At 36.8% G+C, this 12,075-nt stretch overlaps 1 protein-coding gene across 1 annotated transcript in view; it reads right to left on the bottom strand.

The window, feature by feature from the left end:
* Positions 1-12,075, bottom strand: part of Ank3 (ankyrin 3) — a 639,364-nt gene that overhangs the window by 541,008 nt on the left and 86,281 nt on the right. The gene's annotated exons all lie outside the window — the stretch shown is intronic.

Here is a 12,075-nt window from a genome sequence, read left to right as displayed (position 1 = left end):
GGAACCCAGAATCGTGCACATGCTAGGCGAGTGCTCTACTGCTAAGCCACTACCCCAGCCCCGCACTAGCTCATTTTCTATTAGGATATAGTAACATGTACAAGATGCAAATCATTCTAACTAGTATAAAAGTCATGTAAGTATCCTGTAAAGAAAGGAATATTCTACATCACCATTAGCTCTCATTGTGCTTGCATATAGTTAAATTGACTCTTATCAAAAGCTAAACATGTTGATGTTTCAAAATTATTTTGTCAGTTTTTAAAATTCATTATCAAGTCATAAAGAATTAAATCAATTTCAACTTTGTATTTGTGGTTCTAATAAAGGAAAATAGAAGGAAATTAACATTTCTAAAACCTTAACTTTATTCCTGGTATCCCGGCCATAATTTCTCATTGAATCTTTAGAACTTCTGAATAGTAAATTTAGTAACTTTTTGTAATTATAAAAGTAATTTAGAAAATGTGGAAAACATAGAAAACAAAAAACTACTTATCACCCATTGCTTAGAGAAAAGTAATATTTTGTGTTGATCTTTTTCAATGTACACGTTTACATAGACACAACATTTTAAAGAAAATTAGGATTATACCATAGAGTTTATCTAGCCATTTTTCCTTAACGTTGAATCACTTTTTTTTTATACAATAGCATTTGAACACATGGTCTTAATAGATGCATTCTAATCTTCACATTATATGCAAAAATTGTTCAAAAACTTCTGGATATTTATGATTGAAGTTATTTTTTGTCTGTCTAGTACACCTAACATTACAGTAATATTTTTGTACAAAAATCTGAACTTCATATCTGCTAATTTCCTTGTGAAATTCACCAAAATAAAACTTCTGAAAAAAGAACATAAAACTGTTTCATGGTACTTGCCCATTATTTGCCTACCACAGGGCAAAAATCTGTAAATTGCTCATCAAAACAACAACCCTAGTGGTATAGGACAGTGACTATTTCTCGAAATATTCACAAATGTATCTTAGCACTTTCACCAAATACTCAAAGTGAAAATGCTTGCATCTGCTTTTTATTCTAGTTAGGTTTTTTGTTGTTGTTGTTTCTACAGCTAAGCAATTTTCAGAATTTATGGTAATTCTCCTGTGTAGCGTTTTTGACTATTTTTATTTAGGAGATTTGTGGTTTTCATATTGCTTAGCAAGAGCTCTTTCTACAGGATCAATCATTTGTGTATTATAATTGTCTAAGTATTTTCATTTGTTTTCACAATCTGTTATTTACATTTAAGTTTGGCTTATAATGGCTTTTGATGCGCAGAAGTTTAAATCTTACGTAGTCAAGCACATCAATCATTCATTTTGTGGTTTTTTTCAGGACTTCTGTACTTAAAAAGTTCTTCCTCATTCTACTATCAACTAAAGGGCTACTTAAATTTTCATTTACTTGTATCCCAATCCCCACTGCCACCTTGTACCCTTGGCTTATTTTTTTAAACTCGTGTGGAATTTAGTTTAGGTATGGTGTGAATTGAGTGCTTAAGTGATTTCTGATTACCTCCCTTTCCAGCCTTTCCACAGTACTATTGAGAAAATCACCTACTCATTTATGGCTTGTCTCTGCAAAAATCACTTTGATGTACAACTGAGCTCTAATGTCACTTCCTGACTCCTAAGCAAGTCTATCTTAACAGTGCCTATCTTATACTCTCATTGTAAAGATTAAATCCGAATGTATAAAAAGCACTTACTTTGGTGCCCGACCCAGCACACATGCTAAATAAGTCAACAACTGGACACAAGATTCTTCCTCTGATCCATCTGTCGATTCTTTTGCTTGTGGTGTAAACATTACAGAATGTGCAATAATTGGTAAGATAAATGTCTCCAACTCTTTGTTCAAAATTTTCTTGGCTATTACCACTTATTTGCTTTTTTATATAAGCCAAACTTACTTTTCATTTAGTTATTCTTAGGATGCACTTTGTCCTTAATTATTATCACTTTTGGGGCATGCTTTATTACATAGGCCAGAACTTCCAATCAATGTTACATCCTCCGCGCCCCCCAGCCCCCCACCTTTTTTTTTCTTTTTGAGACAGGTTCTCACTGAGTTGCTGAAGAGTCTCCTCAAGTTGCCTGAGGCTGGCCTTGAACTTGTAATCCTGCTGCCTCTGCATCCCAGGAATTACAGAAGTAAGCCACCACACTGAGCTATTCTTGTCTTTTAACTGATTAAAATATCAAAGCTTCAAGGGCCTCATCACTGAATTTGATGCTGGCTAGGGGCTTAAAACAAGCAGTATTTATAATATTTCAGTAGTATCCTTTCATTCTTAGTTATTTGAGATTAAATACTCATATTTCCTTCCCACAAAAGGAACTGTTTTTGAATATCTGAGTTGCCCAAATTCATGCAGCCATCACATGGATGCATCTGAATGCACATTCAAGTTTTTGGGTTACAGTGCCTCTCTATTTTCCTTGACAAACATGGTACCATCCTGTAGTAGTCAGTGTTCAACCCAAGATATGTTTTGTCCCAATCACAGCCATACAAATTTGTTGCTTAGACCTTACAAAACAAATTCTTATAAAGGTAAACTAATAGAGGATGGTTAATTCCTCAGCTCACCTGAGAAAATATAGATCATCTATTTTTATCTGTAGTAATATTTCAAAACTCATGAATGTTTCAATGGGACAGTGAATTTAGTAGAAGATACCACAGACCTAGCTGGGACTTCTCCTAAGGCATCCCCCAGGCAGAAAGAGTAGAGAAGTTCCAAAGCCTTGGCCTCTGAAGCCCAAGGACCAAGGTAGAAATGGGTAGGTCTTAGAAGCAAAGGAGAAACTCTTAGAGGAAGATGGTTGAGAGTTATGAGATAAAATGAAGATAATGGTTTAAAAAAAAAAAGGTAAAAGGAGAAAGCCAAAGTAGAGTGTTTATGGGTACCTCCTGTCCTCTTTCTTCTCCATAAAATCATTAGGGAGCCAATGCCACATATAACAAGATTGGATCCATCTGCTTTCCTTTCATGGCCACCAGCCAAGATCTGATCCAAATGTTTTCCCTCCCCACAGCCCACAGCAGTATGGAAAAACAAGTTTGCTTCTGTTCTTCTGATCCTAAATAAATGCATGTCTTTCTGTTCTGCTTTAGGATAGCTTAACATTAGCAACTGTTGAGAAATCTATGGGAAATAAAAGCTACACATAAGAAAAATGTTGCAATTTTAGGAAGCCTCACAATGGAAGTTGACCTTTATGTTTTTCAGAAGGTAACCATCCAGGTCATCCTCCTCTTCTAGGTCCCATGTGCCTTTCTGGGGAGCAACTTCACCTACCAGGCTTTTTCCCTGCTTGCAAACCCAATACTGACTGTCCCAAACTTCTGTGAACTGCAAAAACATACTGATCCTGCATTCTTCCTCCCCCACCCCCATGTTCAAAGTCAGAAGGTGCTGAGACCTCACCTGGATGACAAAAGGCAGGACAAAACTCACCCTCCACCCACTCTCTTCCAGTAACCAGCTTCACACCAAGACCCTTTCCCCTCACTTCACCCTCCAAACCCTTCTTCTCTTTCTGCCCTACAGGTCAAAATCAGACACTGTGAGATAAAATTATGTATCTAAATAGAATTAGAGTAAATTAAATAGAATTAAGTCATCATAACTAAATATAGTACTATAGAATTTAAATAGAAAATATCCCATCTGCACTTCTCTTCTCATAGATCAGGTCATGTATTCACCATACCATAGTGAAACAAAAAATGTTTTGTTTTCCACTCTTGTATTAACAGTTAATAAAAATGGAAAGCAAAATCACGTGCCTAAGACTCTCACATTTTATCTTATTTGACCCACAGAACAATCCTGTAAACAGCAGGGTATGCATTATGATTTTTATTTTACAAAAGAAAAAAAAACAATGAGCAAAGAAATAAGTGAATTGCCTGGAGTCATATGCTTAGTATGTGGAAGAAACAGAATTCACACCAAGGACTTCCATTGCCAAATTTAAAGTTCTTCCAATTTCCTAAAATTGACTCCCAGGGTCCAGAACCATAGGTTACTAAACGTTTACAATTTCCATTAGAGCCACAGAAGCAATCATGATTCATTTCTCAGCAGTTGTTCTCCAATAAGATTATTCTGAAGTCCACAGCAATTCCTTCCAGACTGTCCTACATGATTCTTGTTTCTGCCTTAACTGAATGGGCTCTTTTACATAACGACTTCCTTCCAAGATGATCTTGAATTTGTGACTTTTTCATATCTGATGCATTCTCTACATGTTTACCTAGCTATGTCTATGTTTACCCAGGCAATGTCTATGATAATAAGAATTATTCTATCCATTATCCAAAATGCATCTTCACCAAAGGTCTTTTTTATATTGGTATAAAAATCAAGTCTAGTTGTTAACATCATCGATATAAAATAGAAAGAGTTAATCTTTGCACATGCCTGGTACTTTTCTAAAGGCCTCACAAATATCATCTCATTTAATCCTCACCTAAGACCCTATGAAACAAGTACTTTTATAATCTGCATTTAACATACAAGCAAACTGAGGCACAGAGAGAGTAAAATAATTTATCTGAAGTCACCCAGTTAATAAGTGACAGAGCCTAGATTTGAACCCACATTAGGCAACTCTATAGTCCAAAGAATCTCAGTAATTTGCAGTTTCAAAGACTTTCACTTAATACCAAGAATTAGGGGTGAATTCAGAACCTTTCTGTATCCACCACTAGAACAAGAATGGCACCTTGAAAACTACCCTTTTAGGAGATCATTGTTTGTGTTGTCACATTTTTTTTCCATGAAGAGGTTGTTCTGTATTTAGTAATAATGAAACAGAGAACCCCTGAATGTCCTCCCACTGAGAATTAAAACTTCCTTATGCTAAGGATGGGTGGGGACCACAGAAGCTCAAACTGACCTGTTTTCTGGCTAAATACAGCCTAGCTAAATCCACATATGTCTATCACCTGGCTTTGGTTTCTAAAAATTGTAACTGCCTCTGTAGCATTGGTGGAGAAACAATCTAACTGCTGTTCCCCAACTTGATCAAAATGCATGAACTTCATTTTTTCATTTTAACATCATTTGCCTATTTCTTCTTAAGTGAGCGGGTTGCCAAATCTGGCCAGTCAAGATCCAGACAGGTTCCCTGGGTTGGCTGCTGGTGACAATCATGCTAATTATCAAGATCACTTATTGTTTTAATCATTTGAATGAATAAAAAGAAAGAAAACTGATACTTTCTCCAATAATAAGAAAGAAAACATTTAGAGCAATTAGGCATTTAACATATACCCAGCACAAACTTCATTTAACCCACTAAACAATACAGTGTAGGAATTATTATTATTCCTGTTCTACAGATTAAATATCTGACACTTGAAGAGATAAATTAAATTTCCCAAAGTTGCACACTTATGTATAAGGCAGCCTTCAACCCAAATATATTTCCAGAGCCCCACTCTTACTCGATTGACTGCCTTCAATCTACTATACAGAAATAATACTGGTTAAATTAGAGAAAAGTAATTTGAGCAAATACTTCTCCAGTGCAACCAGTGTGGTGTGTTCCCCTACACCCACAAATGCACCCACCAATAGGTTCAAAGAAACATCTACTGGGATAAAGTTGTCTAAAAGACCTTGGGGAAGTGAGGAGCTAGAACAATAAGAAATTACAAAGAATAATGCTATCTCCCTTACTCATTTACATAATTAAAATTCTAGGGTTTTTTTCTCCTGTATTTGACATTTTATTTATATTCCCTCAAGAAATAAGCTATATAAAGCTCAAAATTACAAATCTCTGAATTTATCATTTCAAAGATACTTGAATAAATAAACTGAGATGATTAACATTCATAGTATTTTTGCATTAGAGTGCAGGAAAATAATTCATCTCTGTCAAACCAACATTTCAGACCCTTCTGGAGTCAGGTGATCCATAACCACTTTGGGAAGAATGATGTTAACCAATTTGTTAAGAAAAGTAAAAAAAAAAAAAAAAAAAAATGCTTGTTGAACTCAGACCCACTACTGTAGTTAGAGTGAACTGTTAGAAAACTCAAAGTGGCACAAATGTTAGCAATTTTTAACTAAATAAAAAATATTTCTAAAAATAAAAATATTCTCTTTTTTCCCCAAGATGATATGTAAACAATATAACATGGATTTGTAAAGAACAAAGATAGATACACTTACGGACCAGCAGTGGGTTTGATCCATGTACTTAGCAATACAAAAATGTGAATCTTAGCAGTCAGACAAGGGTTGTGTTTGATCATTGGACTGGAATAACAATGTAAAATTAAAGTCAATTGCAGCAAGAGGGTGCCAAGGCTTAGTCTATAGCAATTTACCAAATGGTGATGAAGAGTGCAGGTTCTGGGGGAGGCAAATCTTAGGCATCACCCCGATTCTCTCTCCTACTCTTCTATGACACAGTGATGATGCTGCTACCGAGAGGGTTGTCAGGATGAAATGAAATGGTGCATGTAGAATACTCAGCACAGGTACTAAGTGCTCAGAAAGTATTAGCTGCTGCAGATGTTATCGATTTACCTCTCCTGTTTCACAGACATTTTAGGGAAGCCAGAAAGTTGAAGGTTTAACTGATCTAATAAGAAATACACCCAAGGCTTTTAAAATATCTTCTAAGGGATAAACCAAAGATAGAAACTATTCCTGTCTTGTTCACCACTGTATCCCCCATATCTGGCATAGTATCAGATAAATACATGCTCATTAAATTACATGCTGACTCATTATATGGATGAATGTGTTAAAAGTTATCTTGGTATACTGTACACTGAAAAACTGGATGGTTGGGGGTAGGAAGGGTTTAATATGAGAGAGAAGAGAGGGCATAGAACTGAAGTTAAGTGAAGTCTATCAGATTATTTTTCCCATTGGGACCAACCAGACCCAGTCAGATTCTTTAAGTTAGATTCCCCCTAATACTGTACTAGTTATTACATATAACATATATAACATATAGAAGACACTATTCTAAGTCTACACTTGTGATTTTATTTTTTATTAATTTTTTAAATTTATATATGACAGCAGAATTCATTACAATTCTTATTACACATATATAGCACAACTTTTCATATCTCTGGTTGTACATAATGTATATATCACACCAATTCATGTCTTCATACATGTACTTTGGATAATAATGACCATCACATTCCACCATCATTTCTAACCCCATGCCCCCTCCCTTCCTCTCCAACCCCTCTGCCCTATCTAGAGTTAGTCTATTCCTCCCACGCTCTCCCTCCCTACCCCACTATGAATCAGCTTCCTAATATCAGAGAAAACATTTGGCATTTGTTTTTTTGGGGGGATTGCCTAACTTAGCATTATCTTCTCCATCCATTTACCTGCAAATGCCATGATTTTATCCTCTTTTATTGCAGTATATATACACTTGTGATTTTAAATATTTGTTGGATCTTCCCCAAATGGTAGGAATTAAATTCTGTACATATTCTGCATGCATTCATTCCAAGCATGATCTTGGCCTCTACAGGGAATATGAAGAGGAATAAGATATAATCCTTTCTCTTAAAGAGCTTACTGTCTCATAAAGAAAACAAGACAGGAACAAAAATAACTCCAACACAAGGCAGATCATAGCAAGGATCATAAAGACACAGAGAGAAAGGGATCCAAAGAGAATTAAATGCATCTACTTTAAGCAATTAAGGCTTTATAATAGTAAAGGCACATGGGTGAGACCACTGGAAAAGCTAAATTTTGAATGGGTGAGGACACTGCAGATCAGAAGACAGTGAGGGTAACTGCCGGATAGAAAAACGGGGTGATTAAGGAAACTGTGGCCACTTTGGCATTTGTAGTTTATGGGGGTCATAAAAAGAGAATATTTATAATGAAAACTACCTGGAAAATCTGGAACATAGTGACAAACCTGTGTAAAAAAATACAGTAGGTCATTGAGCAGGAATGTGACTTAAGACTATTTATTCATTAGAAAGATTTATCTAGCAAGAGCATGTAAGATGGAATGTAGACAAAGAGATAAAGTGATTCAGCCTTAGAGGATTAATCCAGCCCAAAGGTCTGGCCTTTGTCCCTCCCCATCTGCTCCTAGAAGTGATCTCTAAGCCCCTGGGATATCCTGCCTGTTAAGAGGGTCTTTGTTTACCTTGAGGCTGGCTTTGGGTCACACTTCTTAGTCTATGGCAACAATGTGACTAATGTTGGGGGGGGTGTGCCTCCAGCCCTACAGTATTGATCAGTGTGGTCTCTGGAGAGACAGAAAACTAAGATTAAGCATGTGAGCAATCAATATCTGTTCTTTCAATCAAGCCTATGTGATGGAGCCTTAATAAACACGCTGGACACAAATGCTCAGCTAAATTCTCCTGGTTGGCAAATATTCCTGTGCATTATCACACATCGTTGCTGTGCACACAATTCCACTGGGAGAGGACAATAGAAGCTTAGCACCTTGATCCCTTCTGGACCCCAATGCATGCTCCTCTTCCCTTGCCTGATTGGAATCTGTATGTTTTCACTGTTATAATTCATAACCAATGATTAACACAGCTTCCAGAGTTCTGGGTGTCTTCCTTGTGAATCATAAACCTAAGGGTAACTTGGAAATCCCAAAATTGCAGTTGGTGTCAGAAAGGAGGATGATGTTAGGGACTTCCAAACTTTACAGCCACCAACAGGAAACTACTACAGTGCTGGAGAAAGTCAGGATGACCTCAAGAGCAGCAGTTAACTGCAGAGGAATAAACTACAGCTCTATAGAAAACAAACAAAAACTGACCTGATTAGATATAAGAAACTGAAAGGAGTTGGCCTAGAGAAAAGAATGATTAGATTATTGATAAATGAAGACTGAAAAATCAGAAGAAAGACCCAGTTTGAGGAGGAAAACAAGATAAAGGAGGGGAAATGAGAAGTGAAAGATATGGAAAACAACCCTCAGGTAGAAAAGAAGGACCATGGGTCCCAGGGAGAGAAGGAAAACAATGGGTGCTGGACTTTCACCTTTTCCTGTTCCACATCTGTTTCCCTGATTGCCCAACCAACACATTTGCTATAATTAAGTCTCACTAAACCCCATAAAATTTAGACCCCTATAGATTGTAACCAGTTGCCATTTTCTCTCTTGAAAAATGTGCCACTCCGCTGCTTCATGAAACATGGTTTATCCACTGAGATCTGTTTCTTTTACTTTCTCTTTCATGTGCTTTCAAGAGGCATGAGTGACCTCAATTCCTTCCTCCCCTGGGACACAGGCCCTTTCCACCTTTGAGAGGTGGAGTTTACTCCTTCACCCACAGTGAATCCTGTGTGTCCAGCACAGAGAATCCTGTGTGTTCTGCCCCTGTGGTCCCAGCCTTTAAGGGGACCAGCTGGCCTCACTCTCTGCCTCTTGTCATCCTGAGCCATCATATAAAACAGTCCAGGCTGCTCTGCTGAGAGAAAGACCAAAGAGAACCACAGGCACCAGATCTGGGTGAAGAAGGCACCTTGGGCATGCAGAACAGTGGGGCCTTCAGATGGTTGCAAACACCAAAGAGACCTGAGTCAAGAACACCACAGAGCTATGAGAGATAATAATGCATTCACACTTTGGGATAGTTTGATTTTGTAGAGTAACAGATATCCAAATTGCAGTACAGTAAATGTAACTCAACTAAATTGAGTTCCCTAGCTAATTTCTTTACTAAAAAGTTGGTGATCATCCAAGATAATGGAAAGAATAACTAATTAAAATTCAAAAACGACCCAAAGAGCTTGAGAATGTTAATCTATATCACTATAGAGTATCAAAATCTGTTCATTTATCAAAGTACCTAACATATGGAAAGAGTCATTAAGGGTAATACGTTCAATCAGGTCTGTGATTGTACCTGGATCATTCTTCCCTTCATTTTCTATCTCCATTTTTTCCCAGTATATTAATATATTAATCCTATTTCACTAATTGCTGGCAAGCTCACTTAATTTTCTATTATTTGCCACCATACTAGAAGGTAAGACAGACAGACAGACACACACACACACACACACACACACACACACGCCCCTTTTTCTTAAGTTGCTTTTCCTATTCTAAAACTCTTACAAAAGACTTGAAAGTCTTGAAAACTTTAAGTTTTTCAAAAGAATATAAGGTTCTTACAAAATTATAACATTTGACTCTAAAAATTGAGATGATGTGTTGGTTAACATAATACCAAGAAACTTTTTTTTTTGGTGATGCTAAGGATCAGACCTAGGGCCTCATACATGCTGGGCAAGCACTCTATCACTCAGCTACACCCTTGGGAAAAGGGCTCACTCTTATACGGATGGTGGGACTGTAAATTGGTGCAACCAATCTAGAAAGCAGTATGAGGATTCCTTAAAAAATTGGGAATGGAACCACCATTTGACCCAGCTATACCACTCCTCAGTTTACACCCAAAAGACTTAAATTAGGGAAGAAAGGTGGGAGGGAAAGGGAGGGAGAATGGGAATTGCATGGAAGAGGGAAGGAGACCCCCTTCATTATACAGAATACAGGTATGACGATGTGAAGGGAAAAAAAAAAAAAGAAGAAGTGTGTTACATTAAATTGGGTAGAGAGAAGTGATGGGAGGGGAGGGGAGGGGAAGCAGGGAATGGAAGGACAGCAGAATAAAATAGACATTATTATTGCTGTGGGTATATATGTGACTGCATGACCAATGTAATTCTGCAACTTGTACACTCAGAAAAATGAGAAATTATATCCCTTCTGATTCAAATGTATGAAATGTCAAGATCATTGTACTGTCATGTGTAACTAATTAAAACAAATTTTAAAAAATGGAAAAAAAAAGAGCATGCTATAGGGTTACAGCCACATCAATGTTTATAGCAGCAAATTTACAATAGCTAAATTGTGGATCCAACCTAGATGCCCTTCACTGAATGAATAGATAAAGAAAATGTGGTGTATATACACAATGGAATATGACTCAGCATTAAAAGAGAATAAAATCATGGCATTTGCAGGTAAAATGGATAGAGTTAGAGAATATAATGCTAAGTGAAGTTAGCCAATCCCCAAAACCAAATGCCGATGCTGATTCATAATGAATGATGTGGGGGAGCATGGGAGGAACAGAGAAACTTTAGATAAGGCAAAGGGGAGGGAGAGGGAGGGGGGGCAAGAAGGTAGGAAAGATGGTGGAATAAGATACATATCATTACCCTAGGCACATGCATGAAAACACGAATGGTGTGTTCACCCAGAGACATAAAAAATTGTGCTCTATTTTGTGTAATATGAATTGAATTGCATTCTGCTATCATATGTAATTAATTAGAATAAATAAAATTTTTTAAAAAATTAAAAAGACTAAATGTGCACACCTGTAATTCCAGCTACGTGGGAGATTTAGGCAGGAGGCCAGCTTGCTCAACTTTGTAAGACCCTGTCTCAAAATAAAAAATAAAAGGGGCTGGAAATGTAGCTCAGTGTTAAGCATGCCCTGGGTTCAATCCCCAATGCCACATAACAAATAAATCAAATGCTGAATGAATAACAATATGTGAGCAGTACCTCTAAAGCTTATAGTTGTTAACTCTGACATGAGCACATGTGACAGGAAAATAGTGGTATTTTATTATCTTTTGGAAAATGGACCCTTTGGGAGACTGATGAAGCCTCTGGAGTCCTTCTCAAAATAATGTTTTCAAAGGTATAAAAGAAAACAGGATTGTTTAAAAAAGCAAATATACTGAAATACAGTTATCAAAAAAAACTATTTTTATTTTTATTTATTTATTCATTTTTTGGTACCATTGATTGAAACCAGGGGCACTTAACTACTGAGCCACATCTCCAACCCTTTTTTAAAAATATATTTTACTTAGAGACAGGGTCTCGCTGAGTTGCTTAGGGCCTCTCTAAATTGCTGAGGGACCTTGAACTCACAATCCTCCTGCCTCAGCCTCCCAAGCCCCTGAGACTAGTTGCCAAAATATTTTTAAAGTGTATTTGTGATAATTTATATGCTTCATTATTAATGCATTAAATTGTATAATCTATTGAT

The sequence above is a fragment of the Marmota monax genome, unplaced genomic scaffold (genome assembly GCF_021218885.2).
Source record: "Marmota monax isolate L192 unplaced genomic scaffold, Marmota_monax_Labrador192_F-V1.1 WCK01_AAM20220418_F8-fsc00019, whole genome shotgun sequence".
In the NCBI taxonomy this organism is placed as follows: domain Eukaryota; kingdom Metazoa; phylum Chordata; class Mammalia; order Rodentia; family Sciuridae; genus Marmota; species Marmota monax.
Note: the sequence above shows the minus strand (reverse complement) of the source record. Positions and strands in the feature narration are given on the sequence as shown.